At 41.3% G+C, this 25,890-nt stretch overlaps 1 long non-coding RNA gene across 1 annotated transcript; it reads right to left on the bottom strand.

Annotated features, from left to right (window-relative positions):
* Positions 1-1,608: 1,608 nt before the first annotated feature.
* On the bottom strand, positions 1,609-25,182 carry LOC122458551. Its single transcript, XR_006278596.1, has 3 exons — positions 25,170-25,182; positions 9,427-9,438; positions 1,609-1,754 (listed from the first exon to the last, which is right to left on the bottom strand). It is a non-coding gene; the product is annotated as an uncharacterized LOC122458551 (long non-coding RNA).
* Positions 25,183-25,890: the final 708 nt, after the last annotated feature.

Below are 25,890 nucleotides of genomic sequence, written 5' to 3'. Positions count from 1 at the left end.
CTCTGTAGAGTCATACTGTTTGTTACATTGATTGATTGGTTGATTTATTGAGGTGGAAAGAGAGTGTGCATGACTACTAGCAACCTAAGGGTCCCTCCATTACATCAGGGATAGTTATACCATAAAGGTTCAGCAACCCAGTTTGTTTGGATAAGTAGCCAAAACCCTTTAAACCTCATAAGTCTACAAATTCAGGCTGGAAAATTCAGGAAAAAAATCTTGATTGCAAGATTTCTTGTACTTCCACTTCTAGTTACAGTCTGAAATACACAAGAACAGCCTTCCACACAGTATTTCGACCATTCTTGTGCCGGTCCCAGCTGGGAATTGAATGTGAAAAAGGCATCCACCATCTCAGAACCTTAAAGAAGGGACCAGTACAAGATTGGATCTAATAATTAATGAAGAGTCAGAAGTGGGAAGGTGTGTTGTTATATTTCCCAACCCTTCCTTCCCCCTCCTAGTAAGTCCTGCACTATGCAGTAACATTGTGGCATGAGGCTATTGTGTTTGTTTCCTAGAAAATCATCCTTATAACAACATTCCCCTATTGATGATAAACACATTTCTCAGATCCCAATTACAGTGACAAACTCTAGCTCCAGTAAAGCGCATTAAATAACTCATTAGAGAATGTAGTACAGCTATATCATTTTTGAATTATGAATATTGAAAAGCAGCAGCATGAGTGACTTTGGTTCTTTACATAATATTAATTTAAAAAAAGACACTTTACAGAGACTCATAGCTGAGTTAAAAATCAAGGGCCCATTCCTGCTCCCACTAGGTCCATGGCGGAAGTCCCAAAGGAAAAAGGAACAGGCCCAAGGTAAAGAAAACAATGCCACAGTTTAAAACAATCCTCTTGCCTTAAACAATCTTCTAACATCGCCTACTCAAGTAGATCAAGACAAGTTTTATAGCTTACTTGCATGTTCCAACCTTAAAAAAAATGATTATTTATTTATGCCCTTTTTATTTAAGAAGTTAAATCCCCAGAGCATCTCAATTTAGATCAAAAGCAAGCTACCAAGCTTCACCTGGCACACCTGTGCCTTATGATTTCTTAATTACCTGCCGAACATTCCCAGAGCTATAAGGCAAAGATGCAGGATTCATTTAGTGCATATACAAATCTCTGAAATACACCTAATGTAACAGAGCCTTTCCAGAATGCCCGAGGTGTTAACCAGTGTTAAATGATCCCACACCTCCTAAGATACTTGCATCGCAGCAAATTGCTTTCTTCCAGGTTTCAGAAGATAGGGTGCTATCACAAGGCTATGAATCTGTGGAAAGTTATTTACTTCTTTCTGACTTTCTTCAGAAAATGTCTTAACACTGTGGTTTTCATCCAGTACGTGTACTCTTGGGGGTACACAGATGTCTTCCAGGGGGTACAACAACTCAACTATATAGTTGCCTAGTTTTATAACACACTACCTAAAAAGCACTAGTGAAGTCAGTACCAACTAAAATATCATACAAACAATGACTTGTTTATACTGCTCTATATACTATACACCAAAATGTAAGTACAATATTTATATTCCAATCAATTTATTTTATAATTATAAGGTAAACATGAGAAAGTAAGCAATTAATTTTTTGGTAATAGAGCGCTGTGATAATTTCATATTTTATGTCAGATTTTGTAAGCAAGTAGTTTTTAAGTAAGGTGAAACTTGGGCTATGCAAGACAAATCAGACTCCTGAAATGGGTACAGCAGTTTGGAAAGGTTTAGAACCACTGTCTTAATAGACGTAGCGGACTATCCAGAGTCTTCTGTCATCAGAAAGACACTGGACTTGATCCTCATATCACTGAAATCAGTGAAGGTAGGATAAGATCCTTTAGCTACAATAGCTACACTACATTATTATTAATCATGTTTATTACAGAAGTGCCTGAAGACCAGCCAAGAACAGGGCCCAACAGTGCTAGACACTGTACAAACACAGAGTAGTAGAGAGTTCCTGCTCCAAAGAGTTTACAATTTAAATGGACAAGGCAGACATAGGGTGGAGGAAAGGGGTATAACACACAAGCAGAGTGATCGGTGAAATGCCAGCAAATATCATTTGGTGCCACAATTTTTCTTGTTTTGAGAAGGGTTGCGGGGGGGATTAGTTAGGCAGGGATAATCTTAACAGAAAAATAAGGAAAGGGACAGGAGTGAGGGGGACAGAGCAGTGTAGAAGAGGCAGGAATTCTGTTCCCAGTTACATTTTGCAAGTATGGAGTAACCTTATTGTTTTCATCTGACTTACTTTCAACTTTGACTGCTATCAGAATCTGGCCCCTGATTTCTGTATATGAGCAGCTTTGTAATTTAGTAGGACATTAGCAATAATTTCTTGTTTGCACTTGATTTGCTAAGTTAGACTCTTTAACCCTCCATACAAATCCACAGATCTCAGTATGTCTTAATCAAACATTACAGTTTGTTTCTTGGGCTATTTGTCAATAGTGTAATTTCACTAACTGGACAAATCACTGACTGAAGGCTCTATTAATCTGAATTTAATTTATACTGCCAAGAGGAGTTCTTTGGTTTTTCTTCTCAAGCTGAGGACATCTCTAAGGTTGGTGCTACATTCCCTGCACTGCTTTAGATGTCATCTTCAGATCAGTTGGTCCAGAGAAAATATACAGGACCTTAATTAAAAATGATTAAAGGAAAACGTTATTAATTATATCATTATTATACATTTTGCAATATTGTGTGCATAGAAGCCCCAATGAGACCGGGACCACTTACAGACACACAGAGTAAGAGGAAGTCTGTGCTATTAAGATCCTACAGTCCAAATAGATGAGGGTGAGAGAAATGGAGCCCCATTTTACAGATGGGTGAGTAACTGAGATACAGGAAGACTAAGGCCCAGAACTCCAAGAGTATTTAGGCTCCTAATATCCATTGAAATCAGTGGAAATTAGAAGCCTAAATTCCATTGAGGATCTGGGCCTAAGGGACTTAAAATCATGGAATCATAGAAATGTAGTGCTGGAAGAGACCTCAGGGAGTCATCTAGTCCAGCTCCCTGTGCTGAGGCAGAACCAAGTAAACGTAGACCATCCCTGACTAGAGTTTGTTCAGCTTGTTCTTAAAATCTTCCAAGGATGGGGATTCCACAGCCTCCCTCAGAAGCCTATTCCAGAATGTAACTACCCTTATAGTTTTTCCTAACTTCTAACCTAAATCTCCCTTCTTGCAGCTTAACCCAATTATTTCTTGTCCTACTTTCTTCGTCATAACAGCCCTTAACGTATTTGAAGATTGTTTTCAGGTCCCCCCCTCAGTCTTCTTTTCTCAAGATTCAACATGCCCAGTTATTTTAACCTTTCCTCATATTTTCTAAACCTTTTCTCATTTTTGTTGCTCTCCTCTGGAGTCTCTCCAATTTATCAACATCTTTCCTAAAGTGTGTCTCCCAGAATTGGACCTGGTACTCCAGCTGAAGCCCCACCAGTGATGAATTGAGCGGGACAATTACCTCCCACATCTTACATACAACACTCCTATTAATACACCCCAATATGTTATTACTCTTTTTCGCAACTACATCACATTGTTGATCCACCTTCAATTTGTGATCCATTGTAACTAGGGCCCTACCAAATTCATGGTCATGACAAACATGTCACAGACCATGAAATTTGGTCTCCCCTGTGAAATCTGGGCTTTTGAGTACTTTTATCCCATACAGTACAGATTTCACAGGGGAGAACAGTGTATCTGAAACTGGGGGTCCCAACTGAAAAGGTGATGGCAAGATTATTGTAGGTGGTCCATAGTATTGCTACCTTTACTTCTGCGCTGCCTTCAGGCTGGGTGGCCAGAGAGCAGCAGCTGCTGATCAGGTGCCCAGCTCCGAAGGCAGCTCTCCGCCAGCAGCATCACAAAAGTAAGAGTGGCAATATCATACCATGCCATCCTTACTTATAGCTGCTGCCTTCAGAACTGGGCAGCCAGAGAGTGGCGGCTGCTGGTGGTGGGCCAAGCTGTGAAGGCAGCAGCACAGAAGTAAGGGTGGCAATACCACACCATGCTATTCTTACCTCTGCAAGCTGGGCTCCCAACCAGCAGCTGTCACTCTCCGGCTGCCTAGCTCTGAAGGCAGTACTGCCACCAGCAGCAGCACAGAAGTAAGAGTGCAATACCATGACCTCCCTGCAATAATCCCTTCCACAGTCTCCTTGTGAGTCAACACCCTACAGCTACAAAACCATGAAATTTCAGATTTAAATATCTGAAATCATGAAATTTATGATTTTTAAAATCCTATGATCATGAAACTGACCAAAATGGATGGAGAATTCAGTAGCGCCCTAACTATAACCCTCAGATCCTTTTCAGCAGTAATACTGCCTAGCTGGTTATTCCCCATTTTGTAGTTGTGCATTTGATTTTCCTTTCCGAAGTGTAATACTTTGCACTTGCCTTTATTGAATTTCATCCGATTGATTTCAGATCAATTCCCCAATTTGTCAAAGTTGTTTTGAATTCTAATCCTGTCCTCCAAAGTGCAACCTCTCACAGTTTTCTGGCATCTGCAAATTTATAAGCATAATCTCCACTCCATTATCCAAGTCATTCTTGAAAATATTGGCTGGTATCAGACCCACAACAGACCCCTGTGGGACCCACTAGGTATGTCCTCTCAGATTGACAGTGAACCATTGATAACTACTCTTTGAATATGGTCTTTCAACCAGTTGTGTCACCTGATAGTAATTTCATCTTGACCACATTTCCTAGTTTGCATATGAAAATGTCATGTGGGACTGTATCGAAAGTCTTACTTAAATAAAAATAGATCACATCTACAGATTTCCCCACACACAACAGGCCAGTAGCCCTGTCAAAGAAGGAAATTAGGTTGGTTTAGTGTGTTTATTTTTGACAAATCCATGATATATGCCATCATGTGCCAGCAATGCCCCTCTGCCATATACATTGGCCAAACACGAACGCTTATGCCCAAATACATTTGTTAGTCTCTAAGGTGCCACAAGGACTCCTAGTTGTTTTTCCTTATAACCTTGTGATCCGCTAGGTGTTTACAGTTTGATTGTTTAATAATTTGTTCCAGTATCTTTCCAGGTATCAAAATTAGGCTGACAGGTCTATTATTCTCTGGATCCTCTTTGTTCTCCCTTTTTAAAATAGGTACTATGTTTGCTCTTCTCCAGTTCTCTGGGACTGCACCCGTCTTCCATGAGTGTTAAAAGTTAATTGCTAATGATTCCAAACTTTAGCTAGTTCCTTAAGTACCCTAGGATGAATTTCATCAGCCCCTGCTGACTTGAATACACATAACTTATCTAAATTTCCCTATTTTGGCTTGTGGTCCTTTCCTCTTTATGTCAATATTTATTGTGTTGAGTATCTGGTCACCATTAACCTTTTAGTGAAGACTGAAGTAAGATAAGCATTAAACACCTAAGCCTTCCTCATGTCATCAGTTATTAGCTCTCCTTCCCTACTAAACAGAGGACCTACACTTTCCTTCTTCTTTCTCTTGCTTCTAATGTATTTAAAGAACCTCTTTTTGTTGTCTTTTATGTCCCTTGCTTGGTGCAATTCATTTTGTGCCTTAAGCTAGATCTACACTTAAACTGCTATGACAGCAGCCCTGCAGCTGCACCACTGTAGCACTTCAGTGTAGATACTCCCTACTGTGACAGGAGAAGAATTTTTCTGTTGACTAGCACTTCACACCCCTGAGAGATATAGCTGTGTGATGTAAGTTACCATTGTAGACCAGCCCTTAGCCTTTCTGATTTTGTCCCTACATACTTGTACTGTTCTTTTGTAGTCCTCCTTAGCAATATGGCCATGTTTCCATTTTTTGTAGGATTCCTTTCTGATTTTCAAGTCTTTAAAGAGCTCCTGCTGGAGCCATATTGCCCCCTTACTATTCTTCCGATCTTTCCTTCCCTTCAGGACAGTTTGCAGTTGTGAGTTTAATATTGTCTCCATGAGAAACTGTCAGCTCTCCTGAACTCCATTATTGCTTAGGGTATGTCTACACTATGAAATTAGATCAAATTTATAGAAGTCTTTTTTTAGAAATCGTTTTTATATAGTCGATTGTGTGTATCCCCACACAAAATGCTCTAAGTGCATTAAGTGCATTAACTCAGCGAAGTGCTTCCACAGTACCGAGGCTAGCGTTGACTTCCGGAGTGTTGCACTGTGGGTAGCTATCCCACAGTCTCCGCTGCCCATTGGAATTCTGGGTTGAGATCCCAATGCCTGATGGGGCAAAAAACATTGTCGCGAGTGGTTCTGGGTACATGTCATCAGGCCCTCCCTCCCTCTGAGAAAGCAACGGCAGACAATCGTTTCACGCCTTTTTTCCTGAGTTACCTGTGCAGACACCATACCATGGCAAGCATGGAGCCCACTCGGCTCACTGTCACCCTATGTTTCCTGGGTGATGGCAGACATGGTACTGCATTGCTACACAGCAGCAGCAACCCATTGCCTTGTGGCAGCAGATGGTGCAATAGGCCTGAAAACCATCCTCATCATGTCTGAGGTGCTCCTGGCTGCCTTGGTAAAGTTGGTCAGGAGCACCTGGGCAGACATGGGTGCAGGGACTAAATTAGGAGCTTGACCAGATCATTCTCTTTAGTCCTGCAGGCAGTCCTACTGTACCATCTTATGGTGAGCTGGCAGGAGATGAGGATGGCTAGCAGTCCTATTGCACCATCTTCTGCCAGCCAAAGATGTAAAAGATAGATGGAGTGGATCAAAACAAGAAATAGACCAGATTTGTTTTGTATTCATTTGCTCCCCCCTCCCTCCCTCCGTGAAATCAATAGCTGACAATCATTTTGGTGAGGTCTGTCAGGGGCATCTTGAAAACTTTAATGGAGATTCAGTCTTACCTGAAATACCAGAGGGAGGGATAGCTTAGTGGGTTGAGCATTGGCCTGCTAAACCCAGGGTTTTGAGTTCAATCCTTCAGGGGGCCATTCTGTGTGACAGTTGTTTTTGTTTCTCCTTGATGTAAAGCCACCACCTTTGTTGATTTTAATTCCTATAAGCCAACCCTGTAAGCCATGTCATCAGTCGCCCCTACCTCCATCAGAGCAACAGCAGATAATCGTTCCGCACCTTTTTTCTGTGCAGACGCCATACCACGACAAGCATGGAGCCCGTTCAGATCACTTTGGCAATTAGGAGCACATTAAACACCACATGCATTATCCAGCAGTATATGCAGCACCAGAACCTGGCAAAATGAAACCGGGCAAGTAGGCAACGTCAGTGCGGTGACGAGAGTGATGAGGACATGGACACAGACTTCTCTCAAAGCACGGGTCGTGGCAATGTGGGCATCATGGTGCTAATGGGGCAGGTTTATGCGGTGGAACGCCGATTCTGGGACCGGGAAACAAGCACAGAGTGGTGGGACCGCATAGTGTTGCGGGTCTGAGACGATTCCCAGTGGCTGTGAAACTTTTGCATGCATAAGGGCACTTTCATGGAACTTTGTGACTTGCTTTCCCCTGCCCTGAAGCACATGAATACCAAGATGAGAGCAGCCCTCACAGTTGAGAAGTGAGTGGCAATAGCCCTGTGGAAGCTTGCAATGCCAGACAGCTACCGGTCAGTCAGGAATCAATTTGGAGTGGGCAAATCTACTGTGGGGGCTGCTGCGATGCAAGTAGCCAACGCAATCAAAAATCTGCTGATATCAAGGGTAGTGACTGTGGTGAGGCCATAGATGGAACCCATATCCCTATCTTGGCACCGGAGCACCAAGCCAGCGAGTACATAAACCACAAGGGGTACTTTTCAATAGTGCTGCAAGCACTGGTGGATCACAAGGGACATTTCACCAACATCAACATGGAATGGCCGGGAAAGGTACATGACGCTCGCATCTTCAGGAATTCTGGTCTGTTTCAAAAGCTGCAGAAAGGGACTTTCTTCCCAGACCAGAAAATAACCATTGGGAATGTTGAAAGACTATAGTTATCCTTGGGGACCCAGCCTACCCCTTAATGCCATGGCTCATGAAGCCATACACAGGCAGCTTGGACAGTAGTCAGGAGCTGTTCAACTACAGGCTGAGCAAGTGCAGAATGGTGGTAGAATGTGCATTTGGACGTTTAAAAGCACGCTGGTGCAGTTTACTGACTCGGTTAGACCTCAGCGAAACCAATATTCCCACTGTTATTACTGCTTGCTGTGTACTCCACAATATCTGTGAGAGTAAAGGGGAGATGTTTATGGCGGGGTGGGAGGTTGAGGCAAATCACCTGGCCACTGGTTACATGCAGCCAGACACCAGGGGCAGTTAGAAGAGCACAGGAGGGCGTGGTGCGCATCAGAGAAGCTTTGAAAACCAATTTCATGACTGGCCAGGCTACGGTGTGAAAGTTCTGTTTGTTTCTCCTTGACGAAACCCTCCTCTCCCTTGGTTCACTCTACTTCCCTGTAAGCTAGCCACCCTCCCCTCCGCCCTTCAATCACCGCTTGCAGAGGCAATAAAGACAGGTTTCAGAGTAGCAACCGTGTTAGTCTGTATTCGCAAAAAGAAAAGGAGTACTTATGGCACCTTAGAGACTAACAAATTTATTTGAGCATAAGCTTTCGTGAGCTACAGCTCACTTCATTGGATGCAATAGAGGCAATAAAGTTACTGTTGCTTCACATTCATGCATTCTTTATTAATTCATCATACAAACAGGGGGATAACTGCCAAGGTAGCCTGGGAGGGGTGGTGGAGGAGAGAAGCACTGGGAGGGGTGGTGGAGGAGGGAAGGACAAGGCCACACAGCACTTTAAAACTTATTGAATGCCAGCCTTCTGTTACTTGGGCAATCCTCTGCGATGGAGTGGCTGGTGCCCCCCCCCCCACCACATTCTTGGGCATTTGGGTGAGGAGGCTATGGAACTTGGGGAGGAGGGCGGTTGGTTACACAGGGGCTGTAGTGGCGGTCTGTGCTCCAGCTGCCTTTCCTGCAGCTCAACCATGTGCTGGAGCATATTAGTTTGATCCTCCAGCAGCCTCAGCATTGAATCCTGCCTCCTCTCATCATGCAGCCGCCACCTTTCAGCTTCAGCCCTCTCTTCAGCCCGCCACTTACTCTCCTCAGCCCACCACCTCTCCTCCCTGTCATTTTATGATTTCCTGCACTCTGACATTGTCTGCCTCCACGCATTCGTCTGTGCTCTGTCAGTGTGGGAGGACAGCATGAGCTCAGAGAACATTTCATTGCGAGTGTGGGTTTTTTTGCATTCTAATCTTCACTAGCCTCTGGGAAGGAGAAGATCCTGTGATCCTTGAAACACATGCAGCTGGTGGAGAAAAAAAAAGGGGACAGTGGTATTTAAAAAGACACATTTTATAGAACAATGGGTACACTCTTTCACAGTAAATCTTGCTGTTAACATTACATACATAGCACATGTGCTTTCGTTCCGAGGTCGCATTTTGCCTCCTCCCACTGCGTGGCTAACAGCGGGGAACATTTCTGTTCAGTCACGGGCAAACAGCCCAGCAGGAACAGGCACCTCTGAATGTCCCCTTAAGAAAAGCACCCTATTTCAACCAGGTGACCATGAATGATATCACTCTCCTGAGGATAATACAGAGAGATAAAGAACGGATGTTGTTTGAATGGCAGCAAACATACACTGCAATGCTTTGTTCTACAATGATTCCCGAGTACGTGCTACTGGCCTGGAGTGGTAAAGTGTCCTACCATGGTGGACAGAATAAGGCTGCCCTCCCCAAAAACCTTTTGCAAAGACTTTTGGAGTACATCCAGGAGAGCCGCAAATACCAGGGTAAATCAATCATTAAACATGCTGGCTTTTAAACCTTGTATAGTATTTTAAAAAGTACACTCACCAGAGGTCCCTTCTCCGCCTGGCAGGTCCGGGAGGCAGCCTTGGGTGGGTTCGGGGGGGACTGGCTCCAGGTCCAGGGTGAGAAACAGTTCCTGGCTGTCAGGAAAACTGGTTTCTCCACTTGCTTGCTGTGAGCTATCTTCCTCATCCCCAAAACCTACTTCCATGTTGCCTCCATCTCCATGGCAGGAGTCAAACAACACAGCTGGGGTAGTGGTGGCTGAAACCCCTAAAATGGTATGCAGCTCATCATAGAAGCGGCATGTTTGGGGCGCTGAACCGGAGCGGCCATTTGCCTCTCTGGTTTTCTGGTAGGCTTGCGTCAGCTCCTTAAGTTTCACGCAGCACTGCTTTGGGTCCCTGTTATGGCCTCTATCCTTCATGCCCTGGGAGATTTTGATAAATGTTTTGGCATTTTGAAAACTGGAACAGAGTTCTGATAGCACGGATTCCTCTCCCCATAAAGCGATCTGATCCTGTACCTCCCGTTGGGTCCATGCTGGAGCTCTTTTATGATTCTGGGACTCCATCATGGTCACCTCTGCTGATGAGCTCTGCACGGTCACCTCTGCTGATGAGCTCTGCACTCATCTGCAGCTTGTCGTCATGATGGCCAAACAGGAAATTGAAATTCAAAAGTTTGTGGGCCTTTTCCTGTCTACCTGGCCAGTACATCTGAGTTGAGAGTGCTGTCCAGAGCAGTCACAGTGGAGCACTCTGAGATAGCTCCCGGAGGCCAATACCGTCTAATTGCGTCCACAGTACCCCAAATTCGACCCAGCAAGGCTGATTCCAGCGCTAATCCCTTTGTTGGGGTTGGAGTCAGGAAATCGATTTTAAGAGCCCTTTAAGTCGAAAAAAAGACCTTTGTCGTGTGGACAGGTGCAGGTTTAAATCGATTTAACGCTGTTAAATTCGACCTCAGCTCCCAGTGTAGACCAGGGCCTAGAGTTTCTTCCCATGGAACCTTACCTTCCAGTTCTCTGAGATTGTTAAAATCTACTTTTTTGAAGTCCATTTTTCCTTACTCTGCTGCTCTAACTCCTTCCTTCCCTAAGGATAATGAAATCTAACATTCCATGATCACTTTCCACCTTTAGATTCACAACCAATTCTTCCCTGTTGACCAGCGTCAAGCCTAAAATGACTAGCTTTCAGGTTACTTCCTCCACTTACAGGAATGATAAGTTGTCTCCAATACATTCTAAGAACTTATTAGAAATTTAGTGTTTTGCCCTATTACTTTTCTAACAGATGTCTGGGTTGTTAAATGCCCCATTACTACCAACTCTTGTGTTTGGGATTTCTGTTACCTGTTCTAGAAATGCCTCATCCACTTCCTCTTCCTGATTTGGAGATCTGTAGTAGACCCCTACCATGACATCATTCCTATCTTCCCCTTCTATCTTCATCCAGAGGCTTTCAACTGGTCTGCCTCCTGCCTCCTTCTGGACCTTAGAACCAGTGTACATATTCTGTATGTACAATGCAACACCTCCTCTGTTTTTTGCCCTATTTGTCCTTCTTGAACAAGCTATATCCCGCTATACCAATATTCCAGTCATGAAATTTATCCCACCAACTCTCTGTGATGCCAATTACGTCATAATTTAGTTTATGTACTAATACTTCCATTTCTACCCATTTATTCCCCATACTTGCCCAAGAACACACAAAAAGATCATGGCAGAGCTGGTAACTGAGCCCAGATCTCCTGAGCTCCAGCCCAGTGCCTTAAACACAAGATCTCTCTTCTCCCAGGAAATAATTCTGAACTATTTTGTTTTAAATTGTAATTACAATAGAACCTTGATTATCTAAATATAATAATTGAAAGTAAATGGGAATTAGACACTTAATTCCATTAAGCGCTTTTGAAAATTCCACCCTAAATGCCAGATAAATGAGGAAAAACAGTTATGTGCATGAAATCAAGTGCATAATCTTTAGTTTCTGGACAAACTATTTTCAGTGTTTTTATTGAAAAATAGAAATTTTAATGAAATATGTGTTTAATTGAAAACCCAATTTTCCATCAATAAGCAAACACTTCCAATGGAAATTTTACAACGAGCACTGACTGATATCAGATCTCAGCACATAGCGATGGATAGTCTGAACTCTGCATGCAGTACAAACTTCAAGCAGAAAAGACTTCAGCAGACAAATGTGTGTATTTTGACACCACCACATAAATAGCTTTGCAGTGAAGTTTAAATTCCTGAAGTCGTCCATGCATAAAAGCTTTAACACTTTTTAAAAAAAGAAATGGAAGGATGTGATCCTGTTTTCATTAAGAATGGGGAGGGAAGGTCCAAATAAGTGAGATTTGGTTAATGAAGGTGCTATTGCATTTGCTACAGTTAACCTTGGAACTTAAATAGATTCCTCTACACCCCAAAAAAGTCACTATTTTGAAGTGAGGGTTGCTAGCCCATATTGGTGGTTTGAAAACATGCTACCTGTCAAGAACACTAAAATTAAAAAAATCTTTAAATATTAGATATGCAGAGTTAAGGCAATACTTTTCAAACAGGCACTTCCCTGCTTTCTGCAAGCAATAAACATCCTGTGATTTGACAGCAAGGAATTCTTCTGCTGCAAAACCATAAGGGAACATCAGAGGACCTCCAAAGGTCTGCAGAGAAGAGGACTGGGTGAGAATTGGGAGTGGGGGATGAGAATGGGTGCATTTTCCCACTCCACTCTTGTGGACCTCATCAGGCCTCCAGGAGGAGAGAACCACAAGCTCAGAGGCCCAGTGACAAGTCTATTGATAGAGAAAATGTTCTCATCCTTCGACACACCTCTTTCATTATTGGGTTTCACCATTAGCTCTGCCTCTGCCAGGAAAAGGGCTGGAGACTTTAATTTAAATGAAAGCTGAGATCTCCAGCAAGCATTTGGCATTCTATATTAAACTCACCAGAACTAATGATTCCAAGTGATGTTACTAAAGAAAATACTTTTAAACTTGTGTATTACACAACTAATTGGTCCTGTGCACTAGATCTCAGCTAGATCTTATAGCAAGATTCTATCTTGGATCCAGATCTAATTTACCAATTTTAAGATCAGTTTGGTTTTGGTGGGGAGGTGGCTTGGGGTGTGTGTGCAAAAATGGGCAGAGTGTCAGTTCATTTACATCTTTAACTACAGAGTGACTTCCACAGTACCCATATAAATAAGACAACACACCAGCTGTAGGTCAACACCAAGTTATCTTTAATGGAGTTTTTATTTCTACAGAGACAGACTTAAGATGGCTGCTGCTACCCATAATTTCAAGGTAGACATGTCAGATGAGAATTTCCAAAGTGTTAGTTGGCCTAACTCTGCTCCCTTGCAAGTCAATTGAAATGTCACCACTGACTTCAAAGGCAGCAAAAATAGGTCAATGCTTTTGAAAATTCCATCCTTAAAGTTGACTATTCAGCCAATGCAAAGAGAGATGAAATACTTCTTCATACCCATTAGTTTTTGGCCTAAATTTTAGTTATTTATTAAATTCCATCAGCATTTCCAATGCTATAAATAAGAAGTCATGATCTCTGATAAACTTCTTGGAGATCATGAGAAACTTCACAATCTAATTGAAACAGAAAATAGTTCAAGCACATATATCCCACTTAAAGACAGTTTAATGTGAAGTTATGCAGATGTCTTTACAGAGATCTAAATTGGAAGGCTTTGCAGAGGAAGTATTTTATTGAGTGAAGATGAGGATGGGAAGCCCGATTGTTTATTCTGTTAGTAACCTTAAGAATCAAACTGCTATTTAAAAATTCTTTTTAAAATTACCTTTCAGTTAGAAATCTATTTCTTGTAAAATGCTAAACAAAATTTTCATCCAAATATTGCATGAGGTTACGTTTAGCTTCTGAGCATGGTGGCCAAATTGGAAAAAAATTCAAACACCTGACATTTCTATCTACCTTTCTTTTCATGTAATTTACTCAGTAAATAAATAGATGATTACCACAACAGGTATTCCTGGCTTTGAGAAGATGGGCTATCTACTGGGGGCAACATATTTAAAGAATTGCACAGGTTTTAAAAAGCCTCTTGCAAATATTTATGACATTCAAACAAACAACTGGATTTTTTTTTAAGCAGAGAATAACATTCTTTACTCCATAGCATTTTCCCTTAAATCTTGGCTGTCAACACTGGCTAATATCCCCACCTATCAGATGTCATGGATGTCCCAGAGTTCCCATCACCCTTGAGCCATTTAAAATGCTTTGCTTTCTTTTTAATTGGAATAAGCTCAGATTAGCTCCCTTCAAACTTAGAGTGTTGTTTTTATAACGTTAACTGTCTGAGACAGAGCATGACAAACAATTCAAACCTTTCAATTGTTTCAACGTATTTTAAGAGTTGTCACAGTTCTATAAATTGCTAGAAAGATATTAACACTGGGCCTCATTCGCCACTCCAGTTTGATTTCAAAGAAGATATCGCAGCATAAAACTGGAGTAATGTGGTGGTGAATTAGGAATACTGAATATACTCTGTGTGTGTATGCACACACACACACACACCCACCAGGTGTGACTGGTAGAACCACACTTTTCAATTTTTTTTAAAAATTGCAGTTAATACATGCTTAGTAGACATCTCTTAAATTTTAGCAGCTAAAGTCCCCAAAGATTCCATCCATGCTGAAAATGCTCCAGGCCAGGAATGAATAGGACTTTCCCTGCCATTGCAGATCTGAGCTGCTGGAGACCATGTCAGGTCCAGGTCTGGGCACCTGAACAGAAAGCAGAGAGAATGTCTCTCCTCTGCTGTCAGTGACCCACCGAAAGGGTTGCCAATTTTGTTTGGATGTATTCCTGGAGATTTCATCACATGACATTTAATTAAAATAATCTTTAATTCCTGGAGACTCCTGGCCAATCCTGGAGAGTTGGTAACCGTACCCACCTACTGGGCCCAAGCTCCACTGAGGAGGACACTGCCTGATTAAAATGCTTAGGAGACAAGAGCCAGATTTGTTGGAGATCCAGGAGGAATAGAGTAGGACAAATATCCTGGAGTGGGGGGAGACTGGAGACTGAGAGTGGGGAGAGGGAAACTGGGACTCAGATTTGAGGCAGATACTAGGCCTGGCTGGACAAGGGGAGCTGGGACTGGTTGGGCAAGGAACCTAGGACTGGGAGCTAGAAAGGAAAATGGGGGAAAGGGAAAGACTGCAGCTGTATGAGGAGCCTAGGAAGGGAGAATGGGACTGGGAAACAGTGGAGACAGGGAATTTGGATAGGATGGGGGAGGCAACTGGAGGCAGAGGGGGAAGGAGAGAGACTGATGGGATGAAGAACAGGGAGCGTCAGGAAATTGTACTGGCTGGACAAGGAGACTGGAAGAAAAGGAGACTGGTCTGGCAAGGCTGGAGGTGTGAAACGAGGACTTGCTGGGCAAGGAGACTAGGACTGGCATGAGAAGCCTGAAGGGTAGAGACTGGGACTGGCTAGGTGAGAAGCATGGAACTGCGATGAGGAACTGGATGGGGAGCAAGAGACAGAACTTGGTCAAGAAGAGTTTGGACAGGACAGAGAATAAGGGGTCACACTTGGGATAAATGAGCAAAAGAATCTGTGTCTACTATACTACATTCCCCTTCAGACCCTGGAATGGAACTCACCAACCCCAAGTCTCACCATTCCTCTGCTGCTAGCAAATACCCATGAAACTCACAGGCAAAATGTCCCATCCCCCTGTAGTGCTGGTCCACACAAAGCATAACACCCTACTACTCTTATCAGTGACCATTAGCTCAAGTAGCAGAGTTCAGCGTGGTGTGTCTAAAGGTTCCAACCCTGCTGCTGACTCAGGTGGGTGTCAGTGTGACATCACATGATGTATTTTCTGTTTCTTTTTTAAAAACCTAGTAAATTGCACACTCAAAAATGATGCGAAAATGTCATTAAGATCAAGCACTGACATTTCCAAACTTTTGAGGGCAAGTCTACACTACAGCTGTATATCAGCCCAGCCACACTGCTGTGGCACGTTTGGTGAAGATGCACTATGCCAATGGGAGAGTGCTCCCCCGTCGGCATAATTATTCCACCATGGCGAGAAGCAGAAGCTATGTTGGCCGGAGAGCACCAGTGTGGCCAGTGCAAAACTTGTGTCACTCTGGGTGGGGGATGACACTTTTACATCCCTGACTGATGTAAGTTAGATCGACTTCAGTGGTAGTGTAGACCTGTCCTGAGTGTTTGTCTTTGCAACCTTAATAATGTTCTTTTAAGATTGATGATATTTTCTGTCTCTCTCTCCATCCCAATATTATAAGTATTATTCCAGATGACACTGTCATGCAACATTTCACTAAAGTCACTAAAATGTATCATTAGGATGCACTGCATGCCCTATGCGACAAGAGATGGAAGTTCATTGAATTCAGCACTCAACTAGTGATTACAGTTAAAAGATTTCCTTCAAATTATTCTTCTAATAGTAGAGCTTAAATGCCATGGCTTGTATTATCATATATGGAATACTTTTGAAATGGGATTTAAGTTAAAAAGAAATTGTCTTTTGATTATAAGTTGACATCATCTGTACTTATGAAGAATGTGTAAAACTACAAAAAGAAAGTTTTAATTTGATTAAGAAAATCACTAGCTCTAATCATTACAGAAAATACACCTTCACAATTCAAAGCTGGGTTTAAAAAAAAGCTAAATAGACTAACAGATTTATTCCTTTTCCTGTTTTCTATTTTTGCAACAAATATCCACAATCATATTATGTTCCTTGAAGCTACTTTTGCCATCCAGCTTGTTAGTACATGACTTTAACTGTAGTTCCTATTGAAATTAGTATTTTTTCAAGATTTTTCACATCATTAATATCTTCATTCAAAGATCATACATCTTTACTTCAAATAAAGCATTCAACCATACAGTCAACATCTTGTTGACCTCACTTACAACCAATCTTTGACAGCTAGTGGAAGCTTGAGTAATTGCATACCACCTGCCCTCCCCTTCAAGAATAGTAATATTTCACATGTGCTATCAATTATCACTCCTTTGCTACATCAGGAACATTAATGTCTAACCCCACAAGTATTGCCTTTCACAAACATGTTAGACATCATACCCCTGAATTACTCAAATTTTATTTTTTAAAATGTTTCAAATTCTTTTTGTGGGGAAACGTAAGTTGGTCCTGCTTAACACAATTGCTGTTTTTAAGGTGACATACTTAAAACAACCTTGAGCCTGCAGATGTTTAGAATCTACAACAGTAGCAAAGCTACAATAGAAGTAAGTATATACATTACATTCACTGGAATCTAAATTTTCAAAAGCGACTACTAATTTTGGGTGCTCAACTTGATAAACCGGAAAGATACCTGATTTCCAATGAGTGGGTATATTCAACTTTCTGAAAATCAGGCCCTTTGATGGTGTCTCTAGTTAACTACCCATAATTCAAGCACATAAAATCACTAGTTACTTTTGAAATTCTAGGCCTAGACTCCTAAAACCAAATTATGCTTTCAGGTTCACAAATACAACTGTATTGAAGTCCATGTTGTTTCAGGTCTCAGAATGATAGCAGAATTTGGCTGAAAGAACAGTTAGGAAAAATCTACACTGAGCTTGACCACCCATGTCCCAGTCATTGACAGAAACAACCCCATTTTAAAAACAGGACCACTTGATACGCAGAGGTTACAAGTTAGATTGTTCCTTTAGGCACAGTCTTTACCAAGGGGTGGTGTGTAAACTCCACCGCAGGAGCAGCCCTGGGACATGGCATTACTGGGAGACAATCCTCTGAGTCACAATTCTTCCCCTACTTCCTCGTTCCCCCAGGGGGTTAGTAATTTGCTGCTGGCCTCTATCAGCAGAAAATTACAACATCTCTATGCCAGCTCATACACCGAACATTGATTAGTGGGACTGGAGTCAAGGGACTTTGGCCTTTTCCTGCCCCTCCCCATGCATCTGCTCTAGGGAGAAAATAAGTGGCATGTAGCAACCACTTACTCCTGTGTGTCTGGATCCAAAGTCTGGGTAGCCCATGTGAGTATGTGAAGGGGGTTCTGACACTCATGGGTGGATGTGTAGTCACAAGTCACAACCAGCCCTAAATGACTTGCTCAGGACCACAGAGGGGATCATGTCAGAGCTGATCAGCTCATGCTTCCTTTTGCTGTCTTCACATCAAACCTCTTTCTCTAATATGCTACATATTCCAGTTTTTAAGTGTGTAGTAAGACAAGGGGCTTGTCTGCTTAGAGACATCAAGGAACATTAATCCAAATTAACTAAAGGTGTGAATTTGAAGTGAATTGGGTAAACCACATTAATTCCAAACTGCAGTTTTCACAAAGGGATTTAAAGTAGCCTTAATTCACTCCTAGCAGTCATTAAACTAAACCGAATGAAAGACACTTTAAACCCCCATGTGAACACCTTCATTCAGAATTAAAGTGGTTTATGTAATCCACTTCAAATTCATACTTTTAGTTAATTCAGATTAATTTTCCTGGATGTCTCCATGTAGACAAGGCCATGGTTTTGGAGAATGTATCAAAAGGCAGCTACTCCAGACTCAACAACAACCTGCAGACGCTCCATCATCACATAAATGGACTTGTGTTTCTTCCCCCACACAGTCAAGGATGTTCTGCCACATGCACTCATGCCTGAATTCTGCACAGAACAAAGCATTTTGTTAATTTTCACCCAAAGGTCACTTCCCATTGATGTGATGAAAAGTGGTCCTAACTTCTACTAGCATCAGAGAGCCCAAACCCAACATTAGTGAGAGAATTTAGAAGTTGTTCCAAAAAGGAAGTAACAAATCTAGATGCCCATTCCTCCCCAGGTGCCCTGCTGGCTCTTGTACTTTCAGACAGGATATGTTTGTTCACTCTCAGTGCCATTAAGGGTGGCAGGGGGGTAAACTAATATAGTAATATCTTCCCAAAAAAGTGCCACCCAAATTTTGCAACACTGAGGGCCACATGGGCAAGTTGCCAGAGTCACACATACTCAAATCCACTTTTACCATCCCCAGTGTCTTACTGGGCACTGGGGAGATCCACAGAGAAGAGAGGGAAAAAATCCTTCCCATAAGACTGGACTGGCAAAGTGTTGCTCCTTGTAGACTGCTCCTGCTCAGTGACTGGAATAGCCTCTATTTGCAGCTTGTCCCCTCTGCAGGGAGAAGGATTCAAAGACCCATGTAGTAGCAAACCCCTCAGCCCCATCTATACCCCACCTATAGTCCCATCTCTCTGTCATTCAAGGAGCCTCTACCCTTACAGAGCCAAGTCTTCACAGCTGTGTAAGAGGTGCTCATTCCTTCAGGGCTCATCAAATCCTGTCCTGCTTCCCACCACCACCACACATGCCCACCCTTCCCAACTTCTCTTGACCTACAGAATTACACTGGTTCTACTAGCAGCCATGTTAGTCTGTATTCGCAAAAAGAAAAGGAGTACTTGTGGCACCTTAGAGACTAACAAATTTATTTGAGCATAAGCTTTCATGAGCTACAGCTCACTTCATCGGATGCATTCCGATGAAGTGAGCTGTAGCTCACGAAAGCTTATGCTCAAATAAATGTGTTAATCTCTAAGGTGCCACAAGTACTCCTTTTCTTTTTACTGGTTCTACTGCTTGAATATTACCCTTTGCACCCATCAAGCTATGCCAGGAATTGTCTCTTAATTTGCATGTAAATGTAGATAACATTTAAATTAGGGCTGTTGATTAATCGCAGTTAACTCACGCAACTAACTCAAAAAAATCAATCGCAATTAAAAAAATGTATCACGGTTAATCAGTTTTAATCGCACTATTAAACAATAGAATACCAATGTCTCTTGAAATTTTTTAAATAGTTTTGGATGTTTTTCAACATTTTCAAATATATTGATTTCAATTGCAACATAGAATACAAAGTGTATAGTGCTCATTTTATATTATTTTTTATTACAAATATTTGCATTATAAAAATGGCACACAAGAAATACTGTTTTTCAATTCATCTCATACAAGTACTGTAGTGAAATCTCTATCATGAAAGTGCAACTTACAAATGTAGATTTTATTTGTTACATAACTGCACTCAAAAACAATGCAAAAGTTTAGAGCCTACAAGTCCACTCAGTCGTAATGGTTTTCTATTATTGTTTAACAGTGCGATTAATTTTTTAATCCCTTGACAGCCATAATTTTAATGCATGCATGAAGTCATAATTTTTGTTTGTACTTGTGTTTTCCCTGGCAGATTAATAGAAATTGCTTGCTGTCCAGCAATAAAAATCTCCAAGATGATCAGCTTCATCCTCATGCTGCAGTCACAGGAAGAGGAAGGCTGGGTAATAGGATCCTGTGGGCAATATTTGATCCATTGAGTTGCACTCTGTGTAACCTCTATTATCTTTAGCATATGCCCTGGAAAGCACCACCAACAGTACTGTAAAACACCCAGACCCCTGCGTTAGGAAGAACCTTATATTGACTGTTCTAGACTTGTGTGTCTTCTCTGTGATCTCTACTAATGTGTCATGATTTGTAAAATATGCATGCACAGAAGGTTTACAATAGATAAATTGCATTTCCTCTACTATTCCTCTGCTCCAGTTCTACAAAAAGTGATATTTAAAGCCAGGGGTCTTTCAGATCATTTCAGAATTGCAGCATCAAAAATACTCTATGGAACCGAATCACAAATTAAATGTTCATAGGAAGGAAAGAATGCAAAACATGAGTTAATTTAATCACAGAGTTCACTTTGCCTATTTAAAGTGGGAGGGCATTATTACTCTGCATTAGCAATGATGATAAATAATGTTTTAAGGTAAGACTGGGATGGTTACGGTGTGAATATGAAGGTTCTTTTTTCTAGACAATTCCATTTCTTCCTTCAATTTTTTATGTAAACTGTAAATGAGTTTTCCTACATTGGAGGCAACATGGGACTGAGAATCAGGAAAGCTGGGTTTTTCTCCCACTCCTGCCTACTGCCTTGCTATGCGACTTCAAGCAAATAACTGAACATTTCTGGTACCTCAGTTTCCCCACATGAAATATAATGATCTCTTCTGTTTCGACCTCTGTAAAAGTGCTTTGAGGCCAGATAGATATAAGCCTGGGGTATTATTATATAAATCATGTCTTCATAACGATCAGTTCTAATAAAGAAAAACCAAGTTACATTGCCATTTGTTTAGAACATCATTTTTGTCAGTTGCACATACTAGGTTTTTGAGTCAGCCTTCCTAGATTGGATGGCTGGTGATCTCTTGTTCTCCTGTGAAGATCAACTCTTATTTGTGGGAGGGGGAGATTTGCTGACATACATCTATGTGAAAACAGAGAGGGAAAAGAAGAATCCTGTAGAATATTGTATAAAATAGTTTTATTTTCTTTCCCAAATCCAATTTCTTGACCTGATTCCTGTGGGTATAGAGTAGAACAATTACAAATTTAACATGCTCATTTATATAAAGTATTAAGCAAGTTACATTCTCTGTTATAACTGGATCTGCAATGTAGCGCCATCTGGTGCATGAACAAAGAATATGATGCAACACAGATGTTTAAGGTTTAAAAATCCATATTGTCACAATGAAAAACTGCAACATAGCAGTAGCAATAATAATCCTTAGCATTTATCTTATATATAGTGCTTTAGAAACACTAAGACTTGACCTACACTTAGAATTTAGGTCAACATAACTATGGTACTCAGGGGTGTGAAAAAAATCCATATCCCGGAGCATTATAACTATGCCAACCTAAACCCCCAGTGTAGATGCAGCTAGGCTGACAAAAGAACGCTTGAGTTGACCTAGCTACTGTTGCTTGGGGAAGTGGTTTTCCTATAGTGATGGAAAAACCTCTTCTGTGGCTATGCATCTGTTGCTCCCATAGTGTAGACAAGCCCTAAATAATTAATCCTTAAACTATGTCAGGTAGATAAGCATGACTTCCCCATTTTGAAGACAAATATACAGGGCAAAAAGGTTATCTGAGTTGCCTAGGGCTATAGAGGCAATCAGTGTTAGAGCTGGGATTAAGCGTTCCTGACTCCCCACTCTGTTCATATTCAGCCTAACTAGAGAAAAAGGTGTGGTACTTATTTAGATAGATGTGATTGCCCAGTGGTTCCAGGGCTAGCCTGTGACTTGGAAGCTTCAGTTCTCCCTGTCTCATAACATCCGAAAAAGAGGACATTCAATTAAATTAAAAAGTGAGCAATTCAAAACTGACAAAAGGAAACACTTTTTTCACATAATATGTAATTAGACTGTGGAACTCATTCCCACAGGAAATTCCTGAGGCTAAGACATCAACAAGTGGTTGTAAGATAAAGCTGACCCTCTCCTGCAACTTTCCCTTTCTACCCCTTATTATATAGGTTACACTAGCTTAAAGTCACTAACTCCCCAAGGTTTAAGTTACATCACTGTTTATTTTGTTACAGAAATTGGCCTATAGTTTAACCGGCATTTTTTTTTAAAACCCAGATAATATTAGGGGCAGGAGTGAACTCCTGGTTCAATAGAAGTGAATGGCAAAACCCGCATCAACTTCAGTGGAGCCATAATTTCATCCAACATCTTCAGCTGCTGTAAATTGGTGCAACTTCACTCAAGTCAATGGAACTATGTTGATCTGGCCCTCAAAGTTTAGATAAGAATAGTCATTTAGTTTTGCAGAAGTAATATGCAAGCTCTCCAAGTCTCAAAACCAAGTTCTCTTTATTTACTCTTTGCAATATAGATTATAGACTCTATAGAGTATTTTCCAAGTGAAGATGACGTTTTCTCCTTGAAATAGAAACCCTTAACTCCAAAATACAGACATCAGCTTCACTTTCTTTTAAAAGTTCTCTAATGCTGACACTAATATACAGTATACACAGGCTCCATGTAAAGTGATAGCACAAGTTACGGCTATGAGGTAACTCAGAATTTCCCACAACATCTCACACAGCAAGTTGAGATGGGCAAACCTCAGAAGGGTTGGAGTTTGGGGGTGGAGGGAACAGGTTGGCAAACAATGCTGTTCTGGAGGTTATCTGGACTATCTGTGAAACTGCATTGGAAGTTTCAGAGTAGCAGCCGTGTTAGACTGTATTCGCAAAAAGAAAAGGAGTACTTGTGGCACCTTAGAGACTAACAAATTTATTTGAGCATAAGCTTTCATGAGCTACAGCTCACTTCATTGGAAGTCTCATGGTAAAAAGTTTTTGCACCTATTTCATCACTTCCTCTTTCATTCTGAACCAGATCCAGGGAGTGGAGAGGCTGGGGAAAATGAAAAGCAATTGCCAAAGGGCAATGTGAGGGGTATCCACACTTGTTTGAATCTCAGAAACTGCTTGGTTTGGGGCAAAAGTTTGGACAGGATAAGTGTTAGTGTTAGTTTTTAGTATTATTTAACATCTATATTACAGTAAGGTCTGGAGGTCAGCCAGATCAGTGTCCCATTGTGCTAGGTACTATAAAAACATAGTAAATGATACCCTGTTCACCCAGGTTCACTATTCACCATGGAGGTGCCTCCTTGTGGCTCACCTGGGGATTAGCTTTCAATCAGTCTGATGCCCCCTTCTTCGATTGCTTGCTCCATGATGTCTCTCTCCCTCTCTCTGGAGTCATTACTTCCTCTTCATGACTTGAGTCCTCCCTCTTTGTGTCTTGGCCCTCCGGCCAGGTCAATGTAGTTTTCCCCTTCCAAAGTATCAAAGTCCCACTGGATAGCTGTCTCAGGCAATCTTCAACTCCACTGCCCAGACTGTGGGAGGGAAACCCTCACCCACTTTCTACTCTGGGGTCCAGAGCCCAGAGACCCTATGTCTAGCAACCATAGTCTACACAATACCAGACCCTTTTGCTGTTTCTGCATCTCTTGAGACCCACTTCCAGATTACCACTGGAGCTTCCTCTGCTTCCCAAAGCTACTTCCCCCTCTCAGTGTCTTACCAGAGTCTGTAATCCAAGGCAGGATCCCAGGGCCTACTCTCCCCCTAGAACTCCTCTACAGCCAACTCTCTAGGAAGTGGATGCAGACCTCCTCCCTACAGCCCTTACTTACTACCAACTTTCTGTCTTTATGAGCCTATCCCAGCTCCTCTGCCAGCTGGGCTTGACCAGCCATTAGGCCTTGGCTCCCCTTCAGGTGCAGCCTATAAGTTAATTGGCCTATTTTACCCATTCATGCCTTGTGTGGGGTGGATACCCATCTCACACCCTCTACTCCAAACAGTCTACACTCCAAAACTCCTTATTTTATCTAAAAATGAGACTAAACCAAAGCCCAGATCCAAACGCTCCTAAACTTTGAGATGTTCCAAACCTGAACCTAGAGATAGAGCCACATTATGCAGTCGACCAATCAAAGTCCAGCTGTTCAAAATCAAGATCCTAAATTTGCAGTTTGAGCCCATATTCAAGCAGAAGCAGGACCAAACTTGGTTGCAGTCCTTTCTTGGCTATGTAAATGCTATCATATTTAATGTGTAAGGCTTTGTCTACACACAAAACAGTTATACTGCTAGAGTGTAGCAGTATTGTTAAAGCAGTACAACTCTCGTAGCATGGGAGCAGTTATACTGATATAAATGTGCTTATCCTGGTATATTTTTATACCAGTATAACTGTGCCCCACACTAAAGTTTGTACCAGTATAACTACATCAGAAAAAATCACACCCCGACCAACAGTTATACTGATATACAAAGTGTGGGTAGACCAGACCTGAGATATGGTAACTTCTCTAAATATGTGTGACTCATTATTCGGCTCAATTGAGGATCAACAATTCACGGTCTCTAGTTTTATCTTAATCTGTTCGCTCCCCTCTTAGCGTTTTCTAGTCTGGAAAAGAAGATTTATTTCTTAAGTGTGTTAGCTAAAAAATGTTAACAGAGACTGGTAATGGAAAGAACTTTATTTACACTCACCACTTTAAATCACCAGAATAGTGTAAAGCAGCTTCAGCATAGATAAGAATCAGGGCCCTGGTATAAACAGGCCACAATTTCCTCGTAGGACTCAGTTCACCCAGATGATGTGTTAAAATATGACTTGTCTGTCTACACAAGAATTTTTAAATGTGTTAGTTAAAATATTTGAGCTCACACATTTTAAAAATACACCTTTTTTCCTAATCTGAGTGCTCAATCCACCAATCAGAAAACAGCCTCTACTGTATTCAATGCTGTAAAACAAAAATCCTTATTTAGATTTTCTCCATAAATTATCAGTCCCACTTCAGTTACACAGTCAATAAAGTTTACTACAATGTTGTCAACTTAGAGAGTGTATTACTTTAAAGGAGTGTATTGTGACTCAAAGAGAAATTTGTTATATGCCAGCAAGAAAATAACAGCTTATCTACCATCTTGATCAGCACCTTTATATTATAATGAACTTTTGTCCTACTGCTAAGTAATTTAGTAAAATTTGAGAGAAGAAATAATAATGTTTCGGTTGAATAATGGCTTTCACACTTTGAAAATGCTCAGCAGAGTAGCTCTAGGATGCTCTAAAAGGATAAGAAAGACCATAAACAAACGGTAACGTGAAAAATGTATCCATCAAATCTAGCCTTTTTTCCTAGTGCAAATAATCCTCCAACAGATTGTGATTGTTATAAATGTATCAGTCATTAAAAATTGTTCCCTCGATTATCTCCACAAACAGATTTCAAACTATGGATTATTTACAAACTGTTTGTAGTCATTCTTTAAATGAGTATTCACTATTTTTACACACCTACAACACATAATACTGTTTCTATTTTCTGATTGGATGACCGAAACACAGACATGGATAAAAGCAACCATTCAGGCTTTGATTTTGTCATGGAGTAGACTGAGAAGGGAACATTAGTTAGAAAGGACATGAAATAAGCCAGCCTAGAAAATGTTAGGATCTTTTAAATCTGTCCCTGCCCTTTGCTGTACAGGAAAGAGGATTATATCTAACTTTGCACATGGATCTCAGATTTTAAAATATCCC

Source organism: Dermochelys coriacea, chromosome 2 (assembly GCF_009764565.3).
Source record: "Dermochelys coriacea isolate rDerCor1 chromosome 2, rDerCor1.pri.v4, whole genome shotgun sequence".
In the NCBI taxonomy this organism is placed as follows: Eukaryota; Metazoa; Chordata; order Testudines; family Dermochelyidae; genus Dermochelys; species Dermochelys coriacea.
The sequence above is the reverse complement of the archived record's forward strand: the minus strand, read 5'-3'. Positions and strand labels throughout refer to the sequence as shown.